The 26,620-nt window shown below is 49.2% G+C and overlaps 1 protein-coding gene across 1 annotated transcript in view; it reads right to left on the reverse strand.

Annotated features, from left to right (window-relative positions):
• The window catches only part of LZTS1 (leucine zipper tumor suppressor 1), a 63,720-nt gene extending 37,872 nt beyond the window's left edge, over window positions 1–25,848 (reverse strand). Inside the window, exon 1 of the mRNA XM_038747518.1 lies at window positions 25,806–25,848. The gene's annotated coding sequence lies outside the window, so the exon portion shown is untranslated. The remainder of the gene's footprint in view (window positions 1–25,805) is intronic.
• Between the last annotated feature and the right edge of the window lie 772 nt (window positions 25,849–26,620).

Raw genomic sequence — 26,620 nt, forward strand, 5'->3', positions numbered from 1 at the left:
GTGGAAGGGGGTTCAGCTGCTGCCCCTGACCTCTGCCGCTCTCCTCAGATCTGTCTGCCTGTGTGGGAGGGATAAGTGCCATTGTTTTCATCACTCTAGAGGGGACATGAAATACGTGTCTGGGAGAGATAGATGCGTTTTCCTACAAAGAGGTGGAAAAGCAGCTTTCTTTGTTCTCTCCTTTGTTCACCCGTGTGTCCATGCGTGTGAGGAGCTGCGCGAACCGCCGTGTAGTGACCGTGTATGTGTGGGAGGATCTGTGCATGTGGTCTGGGATTCATTCATTCGTTCGTATTTGTTGAGCGCTTACTGTGTGCAGAGCACTGTACTAAGCACTTGGGAAGTATCTAGAGACGGTCCCTACCCAACAGCGGGTTCACAGTCTAGAAGGGGGAGACAGACGACAAAGCAAAACATGTAGACAGGTGTCAGAGTCGTCAGAACAAATAGAATTAAAGCTCGATGCACATCATTAACAAAATCAATAGAATAGTAAATATGTACTAGTAAAATAGAGTAATACATCTGTACAAATATATATACAAGTGCTGTGGGGAGAGGAAGGAGGTAGGGCGGGGGGGATGGGGAGGGGAAGAGGAAAAAGGGGGCTCATCTGGGAAGGCCTCCTGGAGGAGGTGAGCTCTCAGTAGGGCTATGAAGGAAGAGAGCTAGCTTGGCGGAGGTGTGGAGGGAGGGCATTCCGGGCCGGGGGATGACGGTGGGACAGGAGAGAATGAGGTACATTGAGGACGTTAGTGGCAGAGGAGCTGTTTGCGTTGAGAGGGGAGAGGTAGAGGGAAGTGGGGGTAAGCGTGCCCATGGGGCATTTCTCTATAGTGTTCTAGGCAGACACTTGAGCAGCTGCCCTCTAGACTCTTAAGCTTGCTGTGGACAGGGAATGTGTCTGTTTATTGTTATATTGTACTCTCCCAAGTGCTTAGTACAGTGCTGTGCACACAGTAAGCGCTCAAAAATATGATGGACTGACTGCATTCTCCCTTAAACCTGTCCCAGGGTCTTGCTGGCTGGGACTTCTAGTAACTTCCTTATTCTCCTTTCACAAGAGGAGCAAGATCGGAGACCATGGAGAAGCAGCGTGGCTCAGCGGAAAGAGCCCGGGCTTTGGAGTCAGAGGCCGTGGGTTCAAATCCCGGCTCCACCACTTGTCAGCTGGGTGACTTTGGGCAAGTCACTTCCCTTCTCTGGGCCTCAGTCACCTCATCTGGAAAATGGGGATGAAGACTCTGAGCCCCCCGTGGGACAACCTGATCACCTCGTAACCTCCCTAGCGCTTAGAACAGTGATTTGCACAGAGTAAGCGCTTAATAAATGCTATCATTATTATTAATGAGCTAAAGGAGGAGGAGAATGACAGGTGTCTTGTCTGGCATGGCTGGCAGTATGCAGGCGGGCACCAGCCCCTGCAGCCTGCTGGTTTGATTTTTTTTTTTTTTTTAACCTGCCTAAAACTCTCACCCTTGATTGATTTCCTAGCTGGGGTGGCAGACCCAAGAAAGAAGGTTTAACCGTGGCCCCCTCCCTGCTGTGGGGTGGAGGGGAGGGCTCAATCATCCCCTCACATCTAAAGGAGATGGTCTGGAAAACAACTCTGGTTCCAAAAGCCCTATTTTAAGAGAGGCAGTTGGAGGGAGGGAAGGGGAAGAATGACAGTCTAATGTTTCCGTGAAGTACGAGGGCTCTTGACTTTCCTCTGCCTCCCCCACACACAGCTGGGGGATTGTTAAATCGCTGCTTTGGAAAGGAATCAGGGCACAATTGTTGTCAGGAGCCTTGTCTGAGGAGGCCTGATCAATGTCCCTCCCCCTGAAAATGCACCAAGCTTCAACGCTTCTCCGCCACCCAGATTCGGACTGACACAGGGATGGAATAGCCCAAGCCAGGAGGGTTGGAACAGGCCTACCCTCTGTTGAGGGTGCACCATTCATTCATTCATTGTCGTATTTATTGAGCATTTACTGTGTGCAAAGCACTGAACTAAGCGCTTGCTACAGTACAATGTAACCATATACCCTGCTGGTTGCTGGCTCCCGTCTCTCAGGACCCTGCAAACAATTAATAATAACTGTGGTATTTGTTAAGCACTATGTGCCAGTCATTGTACCAAGCACTGGGGTAGATACGAGACAATCAGTTTGGACACAGTCCGTGCCCCACACGAGGCTCACCATTTAAGCGAGGGAAAGAGAATGGGTAATGAGCCCCCATTTTACAGATGAGGGAACTGAAGCACAAAGAAGTTAAATGGCTAACTTAAGGTCACCCTGCAAGCAAGCGGAGGAGCTGAAATTGGAACCCAAGTCCTTTGACTCCCAAGCCTGTGATCTTTCCACTGGACCGCATTACAGGCATAAACGTGCAATCGCTTTCCCCTTCGCATCCAAATGAGGTTACCAGGAAAGCATCAGAAAAGGAGCTTTCTAGTCCATCCCTGCCCGCTCTTCTCCTTGGGCTCTTGGTTCTTCACTGCTCTGATTCTTGACGTCTCAGGGGAGATGCTGCCTGTGTCTCTGGCTTAGTCCAAGTCCACTATATTTCCCAGGCCTGGGCCCTGAGACTTTCCATGACAGCGCTATTCCCAGCTCCTCCTTCAGCAATGCCCCGTGCTAATCCCAGCCTGCCCTCCAACTCTCCCCTTGACCTGGGGAAGTCACCTCTCTCTTCCCCATGCCTCGATCTTGTCCATCTTCACTCATTCAATCGTATTTTTTGAGCACTTACTGTGTGCGGAGCACTGTACTAAGCGCTTATTGCCCAACTACAGGGAGGTCAGTGCTGACCCAGCCCCCACAGGGGGCCCTGCCGATCCAGGCATCCGTGCTTGGAAGGGTGCAAGAAAAGAAGCAAGAGAAATTACTATCTGAGCTCCAGAGCAAAACTTTCAATCCTGAGGCTGGAAATTCTGTCTGGAAAATCAGAGCTGTGCTCCTGCCAAGAGAAAAACGTGCCCCTTGCCTCTTTCAGAGCCTCACAAAGGAGGTCAGCTGAGCGGGTGGGGAGCAATTTGGATGAGACCTTCGAGGCCCATGTCGAGCGAGAGCTTAAGCCTCTCCACTGTTTTCCCATTAGTACTGGGTCGGGCCCACCAGGGCGGGAGGAAAACCAGACGTCCACACGTTGGCACGTCCCTCCCTCACATCGCTCCTGTGAGCAGCTTAGCCATGCTGGGTACCAGGCACTGGCAACAACAGTTTGGGAGGGGACGAAGAGTGAGAGAGTTGGCTGGAAGGTGGCATTTGTGGGCGTGGGGCGACTCTCCAACCCTGGTCAGGGCGTCCTGGAGACCTGCCCCTAGCAGACCTCTGGCTCACTTTCTGGGGAGAAACGGTGTGTGAAGGAGAAGAGGCCTCCCACCCGTAACCCGCTATTTTTGACTCCTGGCACAGCTGTGTTGCCAGCTGATGCCGAGGTGGGTGACAGCTGAATGCAGGCGTGGTTTTTGCTTCCCACCCAAGATGTCCCATCTTGCTCAGCTCATGAAGCCGGAGTGAAGGAAGAACCCAGGGAAAAGTCAGTGACTGTCCCGGGGGAACGTGGGGTGGCTCCTCCTCAACTCCCCCAGGGTGGGGAGGGATGGGGGTTTGTGTGTCTGTGTGTGAGAATGCTGTGCAGAGCGGTCAGCGCGGTAAGGTTTAGACAGGCTGTTCCCTTCCCAAGGGTGAGTCTCGAGCCCCACAGACATAGAAAACCCCAGAGGTTTTCCCGAACCCTCGTAGGAAGCATTATTGTGTAGTGGATACAGCACAGGAGTCAGGCCCAGGTCACGGGTTCTAAACCTGGCCCTGCCACTTGTCTGCTGTGTGACTTTGGGCAAGTCACTTCTCTGGGCCTCAGTTACCTCGTCTGTAAAACGTGGATTGAAACTGTGCGCCCCACAAGGGATTGTGTCCACCTCTATTTGCTTGTATATACCGCAGCACTTAGTGCAGTGTCTGGCACATAGTAAACACTTAATATCATCATTATTATTATTATTCTGTACCCGACGGCTGGCAAACTCAGAGAAATCTAAGAGCCAGGCAGCCCCCTACACGGTGTTCAGTTATTCAAGGGCTTAACACGGTTCTTTCACCCATAGTAAGCTCTTGATTAATACCATTGATTGACTGATGAACGGATTGATTCGGGAGAGTCACTGCCTTCCTTCTAAGCTATTATCCCAGTAAGAATTTAGCCTCATGCCTTTGGTCCACCAGGAAGCAGCAAGGGGAGGGAGGGAAAGCCAAGTGCGTAGTACAGTGCTTTGCACATACTGAACGCTCAATAAATACGATTGAATGAAGTACCCTCCCCTGGCCAGGACCATCAGACCAGCTTGCCACTTTTGTCCCGAGATAAAAGTGGGGCAGTGTGTGAGTGCTTAGAGGGCAGAAGCAAGCAGGGTCTCCCTGAGTGTTGCTTGTTAAATGCCAATTAGGAGATTTTTCACACTGGATTAGATCCTCTGACACGTCTATAGCTTTCTGTGATGTGGCAGCTAGCCAGATACATCTGTACAACCTCCACAAACTCCCTCTCTGCAATACTGAGGAAGGGAGATTTTCTTTGTGTTTTCTTTTTCCTCCCTCTCCCTAGTCCAAATCAACAGCAGATAAAATGAACTCAAAGGAAGTTCTTGATTCTGAAGCTCTCCCGTTCCATGGCCAATAAGAAAAAAATCCGTAGGCACACACGTGCGTATATGAAAATACATATGAACACACCCTAATAATACACCACAAGAACACAGAAAAGGGAACCCACAGATAGTGGCCCACACCATGATGCAAGGAATCAAACAGGAGCAGCATGAAAATGGGGGGGACTGATTTCAGGAGGCGGTCCCAAGAAAAAGCAGGAGAGTGGAGAAGCAGTATGGCCCAGTGGAAAGCGCACGGGCCTGGGATTCAGAGGATGTAGGTTCTAATCCCGGCTCTGCCACATGTCTGCTGCGTGAACTTGGGCAATTCACTGTCTGTGCCTCAGTTACTTCCTCTGTAAAATGGGGATGAAGATTGTGAGCCCCGTGTGGGACAGGGACTATGTCCGACGTGATTACCTTGTATCTACCCCAGTGCTCAGAACAGTGCTTGGCACATAGTAAGCTCTTAAATACCACAATTATTATTATTATCTCTACATGGGATGGTTTAAGTGTAACCCTGCCTGGGGACAGGGGAATGGATTGGGTGAGCGTGAGGCTCAGTCTAGCCCAAGAATTTTATGACTCTCCCAGACTGCTCCCTGCTAGAAAAATAGCTCAAGAGCAAAGGTCTGGAGATCTGGTCCGGAGGAAAGCTTGGCCTAGTGGAAAGAGCACAGACCTGGGTTCTAATCCTCATTCTGCCACTTGCCTGTGTGACCTTGGGCAAGCCGTTTAACTTCTCTGGGCCTCAGTTTCCTCATCTGTAAAATGGGGATTCAGTACCTGTCCTCCCTCCTACTTAGACTCAGCCCCATGTGGGACGGGGACTTAATCCAATGTGATTACCTTGCATCAATCCCAGAACTTAGAACAGTGCTGGAAACATACTAAGCATTTAATAAATACCATCATCATCAATGGTCCCCTGGTTGTAATCTCAGGAATGCAAGGAAGGTGGGATTTGTTAAGCACTTACTATGTGCCAGGCACTGTACTAAATGCAGAGATAGACACAAGTTTATCCGGTGGGACACAGTCTCTATCCCATATGGGGCTCACATTTTACAGATAAGGTAACAGATGCAGGGAAGTTAAGAGACTTGCCCAAGGTCACACAGCAGACTAGACTTTCCTGGTTATGCCAGGCATTGTGCCAGGCAACTTGGCATTCGGGACTTGTGAGGTTCATTCTTCTCTTTGGCCTCCCCCTGCATCCTGAGGGAAGGCCGGACCAATCCGGACTTGGTCTTACAGGTAGAAGTTTTTCCTTTCCCTTTATTTTTCTGTCCAAGATTGCTGCTTGACAGAGCGCCAGTGACAGGACCCAGAGATACCGACTGCTAGGGAGCCAGTTCTGGAGCAGCATGGCCTAATGGATAGGGCAGAGGACCTGGGTTCTAATCCCAGCTCTGCCACTTGTCTGCTGTGTGACCTTGAGCAAGTCACTTAACTTCTCCGTGCCTCAGTTAACCCATCTATAAAATGGGGATTAAGACTGTGAGCCCTGTGTGGGACAGGGACTGTGTCTAACCTGATTGGCTGTACAGACCCCAGTGCTTAGAACAATGCTTAACACAGAGTAAGAACTTAACAAATATTATCATTATTATTATTTTAGCTAGGAAGAACAGGTCCCTTGCTCTCTGCTCCTTCCGCCTTGCCACTTGCCTCCACAGCTTAGCATCCCCACATTCCCAGGGGTTTGCCCTGAATGAGCACAGGAGTCTTGGGACTATCTTGTCTTTTAGACTGTGAGCCCACTGTTGGGTAGGGACTGTCTCTATATGTTGCCAATTTGTACTTCCCAAGCGCTTAGTACAGTGCTCTGCACATAGTAAGCGCTCAGTAAATACGATTGATGATGATCTTGTCCAGGCCAGGAAAGCTGTCCCAACCCCCTCCTCTCGGGGCTGGGTGAGTTTATCAGAAGGCAGAGAGGAAAGCTGGCTGGGTTGGCAGAATCCCAGGGAAGGGCCTGCCAGAATCCCACAGGAGGGTTGGCTCTGGCAGATTCCACCACCAGCGACAACAGGCAAAGCTCCGGGAACCCTCCTCTGCATTTGAGGTTCGGGACCTCCCTGCATGGTTGCCCCCATTAATAGTCTTCCCCGCCTCCTCTGGTCCCGTACCACCTGCGTGGCTGCACAGACCCAACAGACGGGATATCATCTGTCTCGTGTCTGGGAATTTCTTCCCCGGTGTCGGCTTGCCCCACGTGGGTGTGTATCGCTGCTTGACATCCGGAGACTTTCCCATTTTGGATGTGCGAATGGGAGAGAGAATAAAAGGGTCCCCTTCCCAGAAAACCATCGACCGCTTGCCCACTCTGATGAGATAAATGTTCCCTCACATGTTGCACAGCAAGAGGGGACCGTGGGTTTCTCAGAACCGGCTGGAAAGAAGTTCCAGGCCAAGATTCATGGGCCCACCTTCTCCCAGGGGGACGATGCCTGGAAAAACCTTCCACAGACTCATCAGCTGTCCAGAATTCCCGGGACCGAAAGGGGCATCAGCAGGACCAAAATCCATCTGATGGTCTGCTTGACCCCCATTGGCTGGGTTGGGGTGATTGACACCTGTGAATGAGATTCAAGACTTGAGTGACCCAGTCACCAAGTCACTCTCCTCTCAGTTGTCCCTCGTTTGTTGTCAGGCGGAATGAGAACACCTAGAAGGGTCAATTCATTCATTCATTCAATCGTATTGAGCGCTTACTGTGTGCAGAGCACTGTACTAAGCGCTTGGGAAGTACAAGTCGGCATCATATAGAGACGGTCCCTGCCCAACAATGGGCTCACAGTCTAGAAGGGGGAGACAGAATCACTAAGAATCAATAGAATCACTAAGCGGACGGGTCAAGGAAGCAAATCTGTGGGTATGGAAAGTATGGTCCCATTTGTCTGCCGTGTGACCCTGGGCAAGTCACTTCACTTCTCTGTGCCTCAGTTACCTCATCTATAAAATGGGGATTAAGATTGTGAGCTCCATGTGGGACAGGGACTGTGCCCAACCTCATTATTTTATATCTACCCTAGTGCTTAGAACAGTGCCTGGCACATAGTGTTTAACAAATATAGAAAAAAGATTGCAAGAGTCTGACAGGCTCAGACAAATCAAAAAGTGGTGACAGAGAAGCAGGGGAGCAAGACAGCAAACATGGAAGGGGTTTTCATGGCAGCAAAGTTTCCGTAATCCCTGAAGGAAAAAGTTTTAATCCGAAAAAAGTGTTTAGGATTATGTTAGGAGGCGCCAGACTATGTATGACTGGATGGGACTGATTTAAAAGGTTCAAAGACTCTTTAACTGGAGTAGAAGCAGAGGCTGGGAGAACACAGGCTCTTTATCAGCTGTTTGCTCAGATCCTTTATTTGTAAAGCAGCCTTGAAGATAGGGTGCAGGAATTTTCACCAACCTGCCAAATAGGAGCCCCGTCCTCACTCACCAATGCTAGGTCTTCTCTCCCTCGCCTCCATCACTTTCTTCTGCTTTTATCCACATTACTGGGCTAAGAGAACTCAAACTCTGACAAAACACACACACACATATGTGCTCTCTCTCTCATACCCATTTCAGAGAGGGACAATAGAGAGGGAAGAGGAAGGAAGGGCAGACTTGCTAAGGCCTCCGTCAGGCCTGCTGCTTGACTTGTCTCCCCTCAGCCCTGTTTCCTTCAGACTCTGGGCAGCAGCCAAAGAGCGGGTGCTTGTCTGTCCGGCTGCAATGTGAAACATTCTGTACTCCCGGGAGAAAAGCCGGTAATAACGCCATATGGTATTATTGTTCAGGGCTGAAGGTGAGCTGTATTTGATTGGTTCAAGGGGATCCTAAGCTCAGGAGAAAGCAGCACACCCCCGCCACCCCCGCAACCCTCCCAGGGCTCAGCCAGTCTGTTAAAGTGGAAATTCTGGAATCAGGCGCAGCTGCATCTTAGGCAGGGGCAGAGGGAGTGCGGTGGTGAGATCCTACCGGGGGCCGCCTGGGGCTGAGGGCTCACCTTAGTGAGCAGGTGCAGAGGAAGAGAGAAGAAAGAGAACCACCTCTTCCACTCTCCTTTCCACACCTGCCTGTCGCCCAGTTGGTCAGTGGTGCCACTGAGGCACAGGGGCAGGAGAAATCTGATCTGCAGAGAGCAGGCTGCCTCTGCAGGATTGGGGAGCATTCCTCACCCACCCCAGGGCCTGACTCCAACCTCCACGGCACGGTTTCCTTTTAGATGATGCAGTTGGTGGCGTCCACAGCACTGAGGCTGGGAGGGCCATAAGTGTGAGTTTATCTAACTAGCTCCCCCCAGACCATGCTGATCCTCTCCATTTTCTTTCCTCCAGCTCAGGGAGAAATCCCTTTAACGGAAAGATGTTTCTAGACGACTTGGCAATGCCAGAGTTTTGGGAGTGTAGTTACACTGAGCTCCATCCTTAAAAGTAGCTGTTTTTTTTGTGCCTGGATTTGCAGGTCCCTGTCCCTCAGATCAATGGTAATAATAAAAATAATAACAACAAGTAATAGTATTTGTTAAGTGCTTACTATTTGCCAAGCATTGGGAGTGTAGTTACATTGAGCTCCATCCTTAAAAGTAGCTGTTTTTTTTGTGCCTGGATTTGCAAGTCCCTGTCCCTCAGATCAATCAGTGGTAATAATAAAAATAATAACAACAAATAATAGTATTTGTTAAGCGCTGACTATTTGCCAAGCACTGTTCCAAGCGCTGGGGTAGGTACAAGGTAATTAGGTTGTCCCACGTGGGGCTCAGAGTCTTAATCCCCATTTTACAGAGGAGGTAACTGAGGCATAGAGAAGTTAGGTGACTTACCCAAAGTCACCCAGCTGACAAGTGGCGGAGCTGGGATTAGAATCCACGTCCTCTGACTCTCAATCAATCAATCGTATTTATTGAGCGCTTACTGTGTGCAGAGCACTGTACTAAGCGACTCTCAAGCTCTTTCCATTAAACCATGCTCAACGGAACTTACTGAGCGCCTGTGTATGGAGCATGGTACTGCTATGTATTTGGGATGTTCACCAGTAGGAAAAGACACAGCCCCTGCCCTTAAGGGGCTTACACTTTAACCAGGACTTGTACTTCCAGTACCTCAATGTAGCCTGGAACTGTAAGCTAGAGAGAAGGAGGCCAACGACGGACTGCGCCAGGCTGCTCTTTTTCTTCCCCTGCTCCAATGTGTAAACAAGCCTGGCCGGTGATGCAGAAAGACTCCAGTCACGGTCTGTTAGCTCTGCCTGATGCTGCAAGGTCAGCTCAAGGTCAGCTCCTGAAATCCAGATCCTTGTTCCTGGAATGAGAAATGCCCCTCGTCTCCACCCCTGAGCCTCTTTTCAGCTCCCACGCAATGTCCCAGCCGGGGGAGTCCTGACTAAGAAGTCCCCTTCTTTCCTCTCCCCCTCGTCCCCCTCTCCATCCCCCCGCCTTACCGCCTTCCCCTCCCCACAGCACCTGTATATATGTATATATGGTTGTACATATTTATTACTCTGTTTATTTATTTATTTATTTATTTTACTTGTACATTTCTATCCTACTTATTTTATTTTGTTGGTATGTTTGGTTCTGTTCTCTGTCTCCCCCTTTTAGACTGTGAGCCCACTATCGGGTAGGGACTGTCTCTATGTGATGCCAATTTGTACTTCCCAAGCGCTTAGTACAGTGCTCTGCACATAGTAAGCGCTCAATAAATACGATTGATTGATTGATTGATTGACTAACTGACCAATTGGGCCCCCTCTGACCTGTTTCCCTTTCCTTGAGTAGGATCCCCAAGGCTCCACTTTATCAAATCAATCAACTGATCGATCATATTTATTGAGCACCTACTACGACAGAGTTGGTAGATATGATCCTTACCCCTAAGGAGCTGAGTTAGCAGAAGAAGAGAACCCTTCTTCTCTCTTGGGATCTTGGATAAGCCATGTGACATAACATGTCTTTCCAGGGCATCAGAGAATTGACAGCTGAATCTTCCCAGGTTCACCTCTCCTTCCTCTTTCCAGGCCAACCCTTCCCTCCCTCTTCCCAAGCTCATCCCTTCTTTTTCCTTCTTTCCACTGGCCAGGCTTTCTGGTACTGCCAGTGCAGGAGGTTTTCTCACCGCTTCGGTCCTGCCCCAGAGCTCACTGGTCAAAGTGGAAAGGCCAACGTGGACGGGACCTCAGAGTCTGAGCAAAACCCCTCTCCAGAACTGGGTTCAAGTCTCCCCTCTTGCTTCTGAGCGAAGAAGGCCCCGTGATGCCTTCACCCCACTGACACCTGTGAAGCAAGTTTCCGTCTACGGTGATGGGCAAGTCCCGGGGAGTGGTGGGGCAGAGGGGAATGTGCTAACGACACATATTGGGTTGGAGGAAGTGGGGGTGAGTGGTGCAATCACCCCCAGGCCTTGAGCCAAGCGAGGGCAAATGCTTAGCGCACGAATGAACCCTGCCAGGCAGGGGATCAGACAGCAGCGGTGGTCACTAGGGGTTGGGGGAAGGACTCTGGGGGTAGAAGAAGCGACACAAAGTAGGTGAGGAAGAGAGGAAGGACTTTGCACAGTAGCTGCTCTGGGTCCTCAGGCCACACATCTCTCCCTGATGATTTTCTCTCCCTTGTACCTCTCCCTCTCTCCCTCTTCTTTCAGCAAGAATACAATGTTTGCCTGCCTTACACCCACTCTCCCAATGTTGCCAGCGAATAATGACTAAGGAGGTGGGTGGGAGTAGAGCAAGTTGAGACTGATTTAGCATTCCAAGGTGCCAAGAGGAGGGTGTTGTATCTGGGATGGGTATGCAGCAGTAAGGAGAATCCAGGTGCTCTAGAAGCTAACAGGCTTACAGTGGTCAAGTGCACAGCTCTGACCGTATAGGCCCGAGCGTAGGGATGCTGATTTCCTCGGGCTTGGGTGTTCTGAGAATGAGTTCTGTTAAATGGCATAGCACAGGAATGGAGCCGAGGCATTTTGTGTACGTGAGGCCATGATGGAGCCAAGTTGTTTGTGAGAGTGCCAGTGTGTCTGCACAGTTTTAGACTGTGAGCCCACTGTTGGGTAGGGACTGTCTCTACATGTTGCAAACTTGTACTTCCCAAGCGCTTAGTACAGTGCTCTGCACACAGTAAGCGCTCAATAAATACAATTGATGATGCTGGGGTGACCTGGGGTGGGTTGCTAAATCAGGCTTGCTCAGGCCACTATGGGCCTCAGACCATTTGCAGTGCTTCTCCCTTGCCCCTCCCCACACCTTAATCCATCAGATCCCATCCTTTCCCTCTCCTAAAAAAAAAAAAAATCTTTGTGGAAGCATTCTCCATCACATCCTCATCTCCTTGGTCAGGTCATCCCATCAACCACCCTTATGAGTATATTGGTTGTATATTTATTCATTGATTTATTCATTTTATCGGCTGTTTTTTATGTTTTCCCTCCGATTCACATTGGCGGACGAAGGTAGTATGCACAATATTTCCCAGTAGATTAGAAACTCCTTGAGGTAGGGATCTTCCAAGCAATAGATTACGTGTTCCCAAGCATCCAGTACAGTGTTCAATAAATACTAATGAAGATGATGAAATCACTGTTCTTGACTGCAAGCAAAAGTGATGCATTTGTGAATGAATGTGACAGTGTAGGGGTGAGGGTACGCACGTGCCTGTGTAGTGTGTGTGTGTCTTTGTCTCATGGTCCTAGCAATCAATCTTCCTTTATGGCAAATATCTTGGACCAGGGTATTTAATGGACACTGAAGCGACTCTATTGGCGATTTAGATAGAACATCCTTTTCACTGCTTTTGTGCCAGGTGCTGGACTCCACCCACATTACGCCTACTCAGACTCCAGCTTGGCAGATCACTTTTTAAAAGAAAAAAAGAAAATCACCTCTCCCGATTGATTTGAGCAGTTAGGAATGGCTGTTGGCTAAACTCTCTTTGTCTCTCTCTCTTTTTCTCCCCCTCCCTCCCCTCCCCAAATAGGGGGTGGAATTCATCCATGGTCTTTCACCTCTTGGGATTTGGACTCAAATACCACTTGAATCCCAAAGGAAGTTAGTTCGGGCCATTCTTAGCTTAGGGTTTGTTTATTTGAAAGAGGGAGAAAAAATAGAATGGATTAAACTATGGCCCTTTAGACAGGGCTGCGGTATCCAGGGGACATCGGGGCCAGGAATGAGCTGGGTCGCCAGAGGTCCAGGACAGAAATAGCAGGTTGACCCCAGAGGTGCGACGGCAGAGCTAAACATGGGAGGAAACTGGCCGGATGCCCATCCAGACCGTGACAGACTCTAGCAGGCACCATCAGTTTACTGCTTCGCCGACTCTCAGGCACAGAGGCCTGGAACGGAAGGGATGCCTCTTATTTCAGACACAGCTGACCCAAACGAAAGGTTTTTTTACGGTATTTCTTAAACACCTTCTATGTCTCAGACACCATTCTAAGCCCTGGGGTAGAATCAGGCTAATCGTGCTGGACACAGTCCATGTCGCAAATGGGGTTCAGTCTTAATCCCCAATGTATAGATGGGGTAACTGAGGCACGGAGAAGTTACATGACTTATCCGAGGTCAACCAGCAGAGCTGGGATTTGAACCCCGGTCCTTCTAACTCGCAGGGTTAGGTAGGAATCCGATCCCCTTCCTCCCCTCCCGCCGAACTCCAACCACTAGACAGCTCAGTTCCCTGTTTGTTTGCGGCAATTTTTGAGGTGACCCTTTGGGTCCTGCCTGTGGCGAGAAGACGGAGAGAAGTGCTGAGCAGCTGGAAGAGGGAATCGTGCCTGCTCAACTCCACTTCAGCTCACTCCTTAGAGATTCAGTGAAGGACTAAAGCTAGATTTGGCACATTTATTCTAGTTTCAACTATTTTTACGCCGGACTCCTTCTTTAGAGTGTAGACTCCTTGTTGCAGGGAGCACACCGGTTTTTTTTTTTTAATTCTGTGCTTCACAAGCACCCAGTAGAGAACACTGCAACAAGAGGGAGCGCAGCGCAGTAAGTAGTGCTGCTGCTACTCCTCCTCATCCTCCTCTTCCTCTTAATTAGGAGGGCTGAACACTGCGACAAGGCTACTGAGCCCCTCCCGAATCAAGCGTGGCTCGGTGGGAAGAGCACGGGCTCGGGAGCCAGAGACTGTGGGTTCAAATCCTGCCTCTGCCACTTGTCAGCTGGGTGACTTTGGGCAAGTCACTTCTCTGTGCCTCAGTTACCTCATCTGTAAAAAGGGGATAAAGACTGTAAGCCCCAAGTGGGACAACCTTGTATCCTCCCCGGCGCTTAGAACAGTGCTTTGTACATAGTAAGCACTTAACAAATGCCATCATTATTATTATTATTATTACCTTGAAATTTGGAACCAGGGGGCTGACTGCAATGTCCAATGAGTCCCCCTTCTGCTCTCTCTGTCCGATACCGAAAAGCTAGTGCCCGCGGGGGCCACTTGGAACAGGTGGGCTGCAGTTAGAGGAGCACAACCTCATAGTTTCTGTGTGTGTCTGTCATGGTTGGTGGTGGGGGGAGGAATCCTGTTCTAATCAATCAATTGTATTTATTGAGCGCTTACTGTGTGCAGAGCGCTTACCGATGACAGGAACGTATTGAGGCTCTGGTGCAGGCCAAGGCTCACTTGTCCTTTTCTCCCTGGTGTTGGCAATTGCCACCCTCTTGACCCTGCCCTGGCTATTTCTGACCCGGAGGCAACTGTGATGGAGCGGAGGGGGACAGGATGACTGGTGGCAACAGAGGGAGCAGGGAGTCTCGGGGGCAGAGGTCCCAGAGTAACTGCTAATTATTAAGAGTCTTGAATCAGGCACTCTCTCTACAGGTAAGGTGAGTCGGAAGTCCGCACATATTCTCCCTCTCACCATTGCCCCCTTCTCCGTCAACGGCACACAGACACCACCCTCTCTCTCTGAACCCTCAGAGCACGGTTCCTCCACTCTCACCTTCATCCAGCCTCGCACACGCATTCACACCCCATCACATGCTTATTTACTTAGAAGCGCACTCTGCAAGTCCACGGAGACATACAAACACATGCGTGATATTAGGAGTACAGGGAGTATGTTGTGTATATGATTCCTTTTAGACTGTGAGCCCACTGTTGGGTAGGGACCATCTCTATATGTTGCCAACTTGTGCTTCCCAAGCGCTTAGTACAGTGCTCTGCACACAGTAAGCGCTCAATAAATACGATTGATGATGATGATGATGATCTAATGGTCAGTCGGTCACCAAATCGGGCCGGTCCCCCCTTCAAGACATCGCTAAAATCCGCCCTTTTCCTCTCCATCCAAACTGCCACCACGTTAATACTATCACTCATCCTATTCTGCCTGCATTACTGCATCAGCCTCCTTGCTGACCTCCCAGCCTCCGGTCTCTCCCCATTCCAGTCCACACTTCACTCTGCTGCCTGGATCTTTTTTCTACAAAAACACTGAGGACATGTCACCCCTTTTCTCCAAAAACTCCCTTGGTTGGCCATCCACCCCTGAATCAAACAAAAATTCCTCATCCTCGGCTTTAAAACAGTCCATAACCTTGTCCCCTCCTATTTCACCGCCCTTTTCACCGCCCTTTTCTCCTCTACAACCCAGCCTACACACTTTGCTCTGCTCATCTGTGCTAACTTTCTCACCGTGCCTCGATCTTTCCTGTCTCGCCGCTGCTGACCCCTGGCCCACGTCCTGCCTCTGGCCTGGAATACCCTCCCTCCTCTACTCCGACAGACAATTATTCTGCCCCCTTTCCAAGCCTTACTGAGGGCACATCTCCTCCCAGAGGGCTTCCCAGACTAAGCCCCACCTTTCCTCATCTCCCATTCCCTTCTGCATCACCCTGACTTGCTCTCTTTGCCCCCACCCCATCCACCAGCCCCCCAGCACTTACTGTGGACAGGGAATGTCACTGTTTATTGTTGTACTATACTTTCCCAAGTGCTTAGTACAGTGTTCTGCACACAGTAAGTGCTCAATACCACTGAATGAATGAATATTCGGCACCCTGAAATGCTATTTACAAGTATAATACAATGAGCCCGATCTTAAACCTGAAGTCTTCTCTTTCCCTTCAACTACTTCTACAGACATCCTGCTTTCATAGGCTCTGATGTTTTCCTTTCCCCTAGGTCCCATTAAACCCTCATCTCTATGCAGAGAGAAATAATGTCATTTACAAGGTACGGAGAATGGGCTAGAATCCAGGACTCCTAGCTTCAATAGGCAGGTTTGTTGCTGATTGGGTCTGTGCTATTGAACAAATGACTTTGTTCGCCGCATCAGTTTCCCCATCTGTAGAGAGGCTAATCCCTAGTCCCTTCTCACTGTCAGGAATATAATGGGCGCAAAAGAAATACATGACATAATGTGGAAAACGTGCTTTGCGAAGCACAGAAGAAAGGCGCTGGGTAGATAAATACAAGGTGTTACAGGGATTAGTATATGGTACCGAGCGGCTGGATTCTTCCCCACTGGGCCTGTAGCTTTTCTCTTCCTCCACCCTCATCCCCCCCATCGTTAATCAAACACTCTTCTCCCATGCAGTGCCACAGTAGCTCCCACCGGCTGTCTGTCAGAAGCCCCCTCACACACTCCATCACTGATCACACCCACTCCTCCTCCAGGGAATTGCCTTTGCCCCGGGTAAATACACAGATCTTTTCTTTCATTTCCCATTTCAAAAAAAAAAATCCTCCTCCAAGAACTGCCCTCCTGTCTCTGCTGCTTCGGGTTTCCACATTTAGGTTTGGTTTCCTTCCGCTGGATCCCGGAGACCTTGAGGTTCCCTGGAACTCACGCTTGGCTCCCCTGTTGTTGTTGTTTTAACCCCAGGAAGTTTCCACTCTCTCCAACTTTCCTGGGGACCCTCCCGCCCCCCACACCAGAACATCTTCCTTGAAGAAAAAAGCCAAAATATCTCCAGCAGGCCCTGGCCTTTATCAGCGCATGCTACAGTGCATTGCCTGACTGTCTGAGAGGGAAGCATGCCGTGAGACATTTGCAGTTTAGAGTCCGGCATGTGTGTATTGCGGCATGCAGAAAGCGGAGGAAAAGACTGAGGCGGCACCCCATCCGTGTTTGCGCTGGGCGCGGTGGCAGGTGGATAATAATAATAATAATAATCATCATCATTGCGGTATTTGTAAAACGCTCACTATAATAATAATGGCGTTTATTAAGCGCTTACTATGTGCAAAGCACTGTTCTAAGCGCTGAGGTGGATACAAGGTGATCAGGTTGGCATTTATTATAATAATAATAATAATAATAATGATGATGATGGTATTTGTTAAGTGCTTAGGAAACGACTGAGGTGGTACCCCATCCGTGTTTGCGCTGGGCGCGGTGGCAGTTGGATAATAATAATAATAATAATGATCATCATTGCGGTATTTGTAAAACGCTCACTATAATAATAATGGAGTTTATTAAGCGCTTACTATGTGCAAAGCATTGTTCTAAGTGCTGAGGCGGATACAAGGTGATCAGGTTGGCATTTATTATTATTATTATTATTAATAATAATGATGATGATGATGATGATGGTATTTGTTAAGTGCTTAGGAAACGATTGAGGTGGTACCCCATCCGTGTTTGCGCTGGCAGGTGGATAATAATAATCATCATCATCACGGTATTTGTAAAACACTCACTATAATGATAATGGCGTTTATTAAGCGCTTACTATGTGCAAAGCACTGTTCTAAGCGCTGAGGCGGATACAAGGTGATCAGGTTGGCATTTATTAATAATAATAATAATAATGACGATGGTATCTGTTAAGCGCTTAGGAAACGATTGAGGCGGTACCCCATCCGTGTTTGCGCTGGGCGCGGTGGCAGGTGGATAATAATAATAATAATAATCATTGCGGTATTTGTAAAATGCTCACTATAATAATAATGGCGCTTATTAAGCGCTTACTATGTGCAAAGCACTGTTCTAAGCGCTGAGGCGGATACAAGGTGACCAGGTTGGCATTTACTAATAATAATAATAATAATGATGGTATTTGTAAAGCGCTTAGGAAATGATTGAGGCAGTACCCCATCCGTGTTTGCGCTGGGCACGGTGGCAATTCCCTTCCCCACAGCACCTGTATATATGTATATATGTTTGTACATATTTATCACTCTATTTATTTATTTATTTTACTTGTACATATCTATTCTATTTATTTTACTTTGTTATTATGTTTGGTTTTGTTCTCTGTCTCCCCCTTTTAGACTGTGAGCCCACTATTGGGTAGGACTGTCTCTATATGTTGCCAACTTGTACTTCCCAAGTGCTTAGTACAGTGCTCTGCACACAGTAAGCGCTCAATAAATACAATTGCTGATGATACAAGGTGATCAGGTTGGCATTTATTATTAATAATAATAATGATGGTATTTGTTAAGCGCTTAGGAAACGATTGAGGTGGTACCCCATCCGTGTTTGCGCTGGGCGCCGTGGCAGGTGGATAATAATAATAATCATCATTGTGGTATTTGTAAAACGCTCACTATAATAATAATGGCGTTTATTAAGCGCTTACTATGCGCAAAGCACTGTTCTAAGCGCTGAGGCGGATACAAGATGATCAGGTTGGCATTTATTAATCATAATAATAATAATGATGGTATTTGTTAAGCGCTTACTATGTGCCGAGCACTGTTCTAAGCGCTGGGGGAGATACAAGGTGATCAGGTTGTCCCACGTGGGGCTCACAGTCTTAACCCCCATTTTACAGATGAGGTCACTGAGGCACAGAGAAATGAAGTGACTTGCCCACGGTCCCACAGCTGACAAGTGGCGGAGCCGGGATTAGAACCCACGACCTTTGGCTCCCAAGCCCAGGCTCTTTCCACTGAGTCACGCTGCTTCTCATATTAAGCGCTTACTATGTGCAAAGCACTGTTCTAAGCGCTGAGGCGGATACAAGGTGATCAGGTTGTCCCACGGGGGGCTCAGAGTCTTAATCCCCATTTTGCAGGTGAGGTAACTGAGGCACAGAGAAGGCTTACTACGTGCCAAACACTGTACTTCCCAAGCGCTTAGTACAGTGCTCTGCACACAGTAAGCGCTCAATAAATACGATTGATTGATTGATTGTTCTATGCGCCGGGGTAGATACGAGGTACTCAGGTTGGACACAGTCCGTGTCCCTCATGGGGTTCACAAACTTGATCCCCATTGTCCAGATGAGGCAACTGAGGCCCAGAGAAGTGAAGTGACTTGCCCACGGTCACACAGCAGACATGGGGCCGGGCCGGGATTCGAACCCACGACCTCTGACTCCCAAGCCCGGGCCAGAATGGCTCAGTGGAAAGAGCCCGGGCTTTGGAGCCAGAGGTCAGGGGTTCAAATCCCGGCTCTGCCAATTGTCAGCTGTGGGACTTTGGGCAAGTCACAACTTCTCTGGGCCTCAGTTCCCTCATCTGTAAAATGGGGGTGAAGACTGTGAGCCCCCCGTGGGACAACCTGATCACCTTGTAAGCTCCCCAGCGCTTAGAACAGTGCTTTGCACATAGTAAGCGCTTAATAAATGCCATCATTATTATTATTTCCATCAGGATGTGCTGCTTCTCCGCTTCAGGATGGTCTGGCGGTCCTGGAGAGCTGGTCCCCTCAGCTGCATGCCCAGAATTTGGGGGTCTTCAACTGTTATCTTTTAGACTGTGAGCCCACTGTTGGGTAGGGACTGTCTCTATATGTTGCCAACTTGTACTTCCCAAGCGCTTAGTACAGTGCTCTGCACACAGTAAGCGCTCAATAAATACGATTGATTGGTTGATTGATTATCTTTGCCCTGGCCTGCCCTCCTACGATGAGGCTGACCCCGTTTTCCGGGCACTAAGGGAAGCAAAGTGGCTAGGGAATCACTGTGGTTTAGTGGCGAGACTCTATATGTTGCCAACTTGGACTTCCCAAGCGCTTAGTACAGTGCTCTGCACTCAGCAAGTGCTCAATAAATACGATTGAATGAATTTATTTTATTTTGTTGATATGTTTTGTCACCTGTCTCCCCCTTCTAGACTGGGAGCCCGCTGTTGGGGAGGGACCGGCTCTATATGTTGCCGACTTGGACTTCCCAAGCGCTTAGTACAGTGCTCCGCACTCAGTAAGCCCTCAATAAATACGATTGAATGAATTTATTTTATTTCGTTAATATGTTTTGTCGCCTGTCTCCCTCTTCTAGACTGTGAGCCCGCTGTTGGGGAGGGACCGTCTCTATATGTTGCTGACTTGGACTTCCCAAGCGCTTAGTACAGTGCTCTGCACTCAGTAAGTGATCAATAAATACGATTGAATGAATGAATTTATTTTATTTTGTATATATATGTATATATGTTTCTATGTATTTATTACTCTATTTTACTTGTACATATCTATTCTATTTATTTTATTTTGTTAATATGTTTAGTTTTGTTCTCTGTCTCCCCCTTCTAGACTGTGAGCCCGCTGTTGGGGAGCGACCGTCTCTATATGTTGCCAACTTGGACTTCCCAAGCGCTTAGTACAGTGCTCTGCACACAGTAAGCGCGCAATAAATACGATTGAATGAGTGAATGAAAGACCATGGGCTTGGGAGGACATGGGTTCTAATCCTGACTCTGACACTTGTCTGCTGTGTGACCCTGGGCAAGCCACTTCACTTCCCAGTGCCTTAGTTACCTCGTCCGTAAAATGAGGATCAAGACTGCGAGCCGCACATGGGACAACCTGACCCCAGCGCTTAGGACAGTGCTTGGCACAGAGTAAGCGTTTAACAAATACAGAAGCAGCACGGTTCATTCATTCAATCGCATTTATTGAGCGCTTACTGTGTGCAGAGCACTGTAAATATGATTGAATGAATGACTGTACTAAGCGCATAGCGGATAGCCAAGTCTATGTTTCTATGTATTTATTACTCTATTTATTTTACTTGTACATATCTATTCTATTTATTTTGTTAATATGTTTTGTTATATTTTGTTAATATGTTTTGTTATATTTTGTTAATATGTTTTGTTATATTTTGTTATAGGGTCATGAGTTCCAATTCTGACTCCGCCGCTTGTCCACTGTGTCGCTCTGGGCAAGTCGCTTCACTTCTTTCTGCCTCAGTTCCCTCACCTGTGAAATGGGGGTGAAGAAGGCGAGCCCCACGTGGGACAACCTGATTAGCTTGCGTCGACCCCTTTTACCGATGGGGTAAACTGAGGCCCAGAGAAGTAAAGTGACTTGGCCAAGGTCACCCAGCAGACCAATGGCGGCAGTAGGACTGTCATTATGATGATTGCACGCTCCCTCAGCGCCCAAAGCCGGGGCCGGCCCTGATCCTGGGTGACTAGACAATAGCTGGCAGGAAAATTGCTCAGCGCTTGGCAATCAATCGATCAATCAATCAATCAATCATATTTATTGAGCGCTTACTGTGTGCAGAGCACTGCACTAAGCGCTTGGGAAGTCCAAGTTGGCAACATATAGAGACGGTCCCTACCCAACAGTGGGCTCACAGTCTAGAAGTAGAGAGTAAGCGCCGAATGAATACCCTGATGATGATGATTCATTCATTCGGTCATTCAATCATATTTGTTGAGCACTTACTGTGTGCAGAGCACTGTGCTAAGCGCTTAGGAAGTATAAGTCGGCAACATATAGAGACGGTCCCTACCCAACAACGGGCTCGCAGTCTAGAAGGGGGAGACGGACAGCAAAACAAGTAGACAGGTGTCAATGCCAGCAGAATAAATAGAATTATAGCTATATACACAGCATTAATAAAATAGTGATAAATATGTACAAATATTCACCATTCATTCAATCGTATTTATTGAGCGCTGACTGTGTGCAGAGCACTGGACTAAGCGCTTGGGAAGTTAAGTTGGCAACATAAAGGGACGGTCCCTACCCAACAACGGGCTCCCAGTCTAGAAGGGGGAGACGGACAGCAAAACAAGTAGACAGGCGTCAATACCAGCAGAATAAATAGAATTATAGCTATAGCCACATCATTAATAAAATAGAGTGATAAATATGTACATCTTGTACTTCCCAAGCGCCTAGTACAGGGCTCTGCATAAAGTAAGCGCTCAATAAATACGATTGATTGATTAATATAATGAATAGAGTGATAAATATGTACAAATATACACCATTCATTCATTCAATCGTATTTATTGAGCGCTGACTGTGTGCAGAGCACTGTACTAGGCGCTTGGGAAGTATAAGTTGGCAACATATAGAGACAGTCCCTACCCAACAACGGGCTCACAGCTTAGAAGGGGGAGACAGACAGCAAAACAAGTAGACAGGAGTCAATACCAGCAGAATAAATAGAATTATAGCTATATCCACATCATTAATAAAATGAATAGAGTGATAAATATGTACAAATATACACCATTCATTCATTCAATCGTATTTATTGAGCGCTGACTGTGTGCAGAGCACTGGATTAAGCGCTTGGGAAGTTGTCGGCAACATATAGAGACAGTCCCTACCCAACAACGGGCTCCCAGTCTAGAAGGGGGAGACAGACAGCAAAATAAGTAGACAGGCATCAATACCAGCAGAATAAATAGAATTATAGCTATATCCACATCATTAATAAAATAAATAGAGTGATGAATATGTACCAATATAGACCAGTGCTGTGGGGAGGGGGAGGGGGGCGATGGGGAGGAGGAGCAGAGGAAAAGGGGGGGCTCAGCTTAGTCACTCATTCATTCATTCAATCGTATTTATTGAGCGCTGACTGTGTGCAGAGCACTGTACTAAGCGCTTGGGAAGTCCAAGTCGGCAACATATAGAGACAGTCCCTACCCAACAGCGGGCTCACAGCTTAGAAGGGGGAGGCTGACAGCAAAACAAGGAGACAGGTGTCAATACCAGCAGAATAAATAGAATTATAGCTATAGCCACATCATTAATAAAATAGAGTGATGAATACACCATTCATTCATTCAATCGTATTTATTGAGCGCTGACTGTGTGCGGAGCACTGTACTAGGCGCTTGGGAAGTATAAGTCGGCAACATATACAGATGGTCCCTACCCACCAGCGGGCTCACAGTCTAGAAGGGGGAGGCAGACAGCAAAATAAAACAAGTTGAAAGGCGTCAATACCGGCAGAATAAATAGAATTATAGCTATAGCCACATCATTAATAAAATGAATAGAGTGATGACTATGTACCAATATAGACCAGTGCTGTGGGGAGGGAGAGGGGGGCGATGGGGAAGCAGCGTGGCTCAGTGGAAAGAGCCCGGGCTTTGGAGTCAGAGGTCGTGGGTTCAAATCCCGGCTCCTCCGCTTGTCGGCTGGGTGACTTTGGGCAAGTCACTTCGCTTCTCTGGGCCTCAGTTCCCTCATCTGTCAAATGGGGATTAAGACAGTGAGCCCCCCGTGGGACAACTTGATCACCTTGTAACCTCCCCAGCGCTTAGAACAGTGCTTGGCACATAGTAAGCGCTTAATAAATGCCATTATTACTGTAACCTCCCCAGCGCTTAGAAAAGTGCTTTGCACATAGTAAGCGCTTAATAAATGCCATTATTATTGTAACCTCCCCAGCGCTTAGAACAGTGCTTTGCACATAGTAAGCGCTTAATAAATGCCATTATTATTATCATTATTATGGGGAGGAGGAGCACAGGAAAGGGGGGGGCTCAGTTTAGTCCAGTGCTCTGCACACAGTAAGCGCTCAATAAAGACGATTGAATGAATGGGAAGGCCTCCGGTAAGTGCTCAATAAAGACGATTCATTCATTCATTCAATTGTATTGAGCACTTACTGTGTGCAGAGCACTGGACTAAGCGCTTGGGAAGTGACGACTGAATGACTGGGAAGGCCTCCGGAAAGTGCTCAATAAAGACGATTCATTCATTCAATCATCTTTACTGAGCGCTTTCTGTGTGCAGAGCACTGGACTAAGCGCTTGGGAAGTGACGATTGAATGAATGGGAAGGCCTCCGGAAAGTGCTCAATAAGGACGATTGAAGGAATGGGAAGGCCTCCGGTGAGTGCTCAATATAGACAATTCATTCATTCATTCAATCGTCTTTACTGAGCACTTACTGTGTGCAGAGCACTGGACTAAGCGCTTGGGACCGCTGCTCCGCACACAGTAAGTGCTCAATAAGGAGGATTGAATGAATGGGAAGGCCTCCAGTAAGTGCTCAATAAGGAGGATTCATTCATTCGTCCTTACTGAGCGCTTCCTGTGTGCAGAGCACTGGACTAAGCGATTGGGAAGTGACGACTGAATGAATGTGAAGGCCTCCGGTAAGTGCTCAATAAGGACGACTGAATGAATGGGAAGGCCTCCGGCAAGTGCTCAATAAAGACGATTCATTCATTCATTCAGCCGTATTTATTGAGCGCTTAGTGTGTGCAGAGCACTGGACTAAGCGCTCGGGACCGCTGCTCCGCACACAGTAAGCGCTCAATAAGGACGACTGAATGACTGGGAAGGCCTCCGGAAAGTGCTCAATAAAAAGGATTGAGAGAGTGGGAAGGCCTCCGGTAAGTGCTCAATAAGGAGGATTCATTCATTCATTCATTCAATCGTCCTTACTGAGCGCTTACTGTGTGCAGAGCACTGGACTAGGCGATTGGGAAGTGACGACTGAATGAATGGAGAGGCCTCCGGAAAGTGCTCAATAAGGAGGATTCATTCATTCATTCAATCGTCCTTACTGAGCGCATACTGTGTGCAGAGCACTGGGACTAAGCGCGTGGGAAGTGACGACTGAATGGATGGGAAGGCCTCCGGAAGGTGCTCAATAAGGAGGATGGAATGACTGGGAAGGCGTCCAGAAAGTGCTCAATAAAGACGATTCATTCATTCATTCATTCAATCGTCCTTAGCACTTAATGTGTGCAGAGCACTGGACTAAGCGCTTGGGAAGTGACGACTGAATGAATGGGAAGGCCTCCGGAAAGTGCTCAATAAGGAGGATTCATTCATTCATTCATACAATCGTCCTTACTGAGCGCTTACTGTGTGCAGAGCACTGGGACTAAGCGCTTGGGAAGTGACGACTGAATGAATGGAGAGGCCTCCGGAAGGTGCTCAATAAGGAGGATGGAATGACTGGGAAGGCCTCCGGTAAGTGCTCAATAAAGACGATTCATTCAATTGTCCTTAGCGCTTACTGTGTGCAGAGCACTGGACTAAGCGCTTGGGAAGTGACGATTGAATGAATGGGAAGGCCTCCGGTAAGTGCTCAATAAGGAGGATGAATGACTGGGAAGGCGTCCGGAAAGTGCTCAATAAAGACGATTCATTCATTCATTCATTCAATCGTCCTTAGCGCTTAATGTGTGCAGAGCAGCGGACTAAGCGCTTGGGAAGTGACGACTGAATGAATGGGAAGGCCTCCGGAAAGTGCTCAATAAGGAGGATTCATTCATTCATTCAATCGTCCTTACTGAGCGCATACTGTGTGCAGAGCACTGGGACTAAGCGCGTGGGAAGTGACGACTGAATGGGATGGGAAGGCCTCCAGAAGGTGCTCAATAAGGAGGATGGAATGACTGGGAAGGCGTCCGGAAAGTGCTCAATAAAGACGATTCATTCATTCATTCATTCAATCGTCCTTACTGAGCGCTTACTGTGTGCAGAGCAGCGGACTAAGCGCTTGGGAAGTGATGACTGAATGAATGGGAAGGCCTCCGGAAAGTGCTCAATAAGGAGGATTCATTCATTCATTCATTCATTCAATCGTCCTTACTGAGCGCTTACTGTGTGCAGAGCACTGGGACTAAGCGCTTGGGAAGTGACGACTGAATGAATGGAGAGGCCTCCAGAAGGTGCTCAATAAGGAGGATGGAATGACTGGGAAGGCCTTCGGAAAGTGCTCAATAAAGGGGATTCATTCATTCAGTCGTATTTATTGAGCGCTTTCTGTGTGCAGAGCACTGGACTAAGCGCTTGGGAAGCGACGACTGAATGAATGGGAAGGCCTCCGGAAAGTGCTCAATAAGGAGGATTCATCCATTCATTCGTCCTTACTGAGCGCTTACTGTGTGCAGGGCACTGGACTAAGCGCTTGGGAAGTGACGACTGAATGAATGGGAAGGCGTCCGGAAGGTGCTCAATAAGGAGGACGGAATGAGTGGGAAGGCCCCCGGTAAGTGCTCAATAAAGGGGATTGAATGAATGGGAGGTGAGCGGGGTGTGGGATCCCGGGGGGCTGCGGGGCGGCGCGGATCTTACCTTCCCGGCGCTCGGGCTGCGGGCCGCGGGGTCCCCGGGCTGTGTCCGGGGGCGGGGGGCGGGGGGCGGAGCGCGGAGGGCGGAGCGCGGAGGATGGAGCGCGGAGCGCGCGGTTACCGCGGGCAACGCTCTGCGGTCCTCTCCGCACCGCTCCGCGCGGGGACCTCCGAGGGGGCGGGGCTGAGGGGCAGGGGCGCGGCCATTGGGCGCCGCGGGCGGGGCTTCCGGCCAATCAGCGGAGCCGGCGGGCGGGGTGGGAGGGGCTTCGGGCCAATCAGCGGAGCCGGCGGGCGGGGCTTCGGGAGAGTGGGCGGGGCCGCAGGACGCGGGGGGCGGGGCTACGGGCTAGGTGCGTGGCCATTGGACGCCGTGGGCGGGGCTTCGGGCCAATGGGCGGAGACAGCGGACGCTCTGGGCGGGGCTTCGGGCTAGGGGCGGGACTAGAGGACGCGGTGGGCGTGGATACTGGCTAGGAGCGGAGCCATTGGACGCCGCGGGCGGGGCTTCGGGCCAATGGCCGGAGCAGGCTGGCGTTGTGGGCGGGGCTTCGGGCTAGGGGCGGGGCCGGAGGACGCGGTGGGCGTAGCTACAGGCGAGGGGTTAGGCCATTGGACGCGGAGGGCGGGGCTTCGGGCCAATGGGCGGAGCAGGCTGGCGTTGTGGGCGGGGCTTCGGGCTAGGGGCGGGGCCGGAGGACGTGGTGGGCGCGGATACGGGCTGGGTGCGTGGCCAGTGGATACCGTGGGCGGGGCTTCGGGCCAAGGAGGGGAGCCGGCGGGCGGTGTGGGCGGGGTTTCGGGCCAGTGGGCGGAGCC

Source organism: Tachyglossus aculeatus, chromosome 5 (assembly GCF_015852505.1).
Source record: "Tachyglossus aculeatus isolate mTacAcu1 chromosome 5, mTacAcu1.pri, whole genome shotgun sequence".
In the NCBI taxonomy this organism is placed as follows: domain Eukaryota; kingdom Metazoa; phylum Chordata; class Mammalia; order Monotremata; family Tachyglossidae; genus Tachyglossus; species Tachyglossus aculeatus.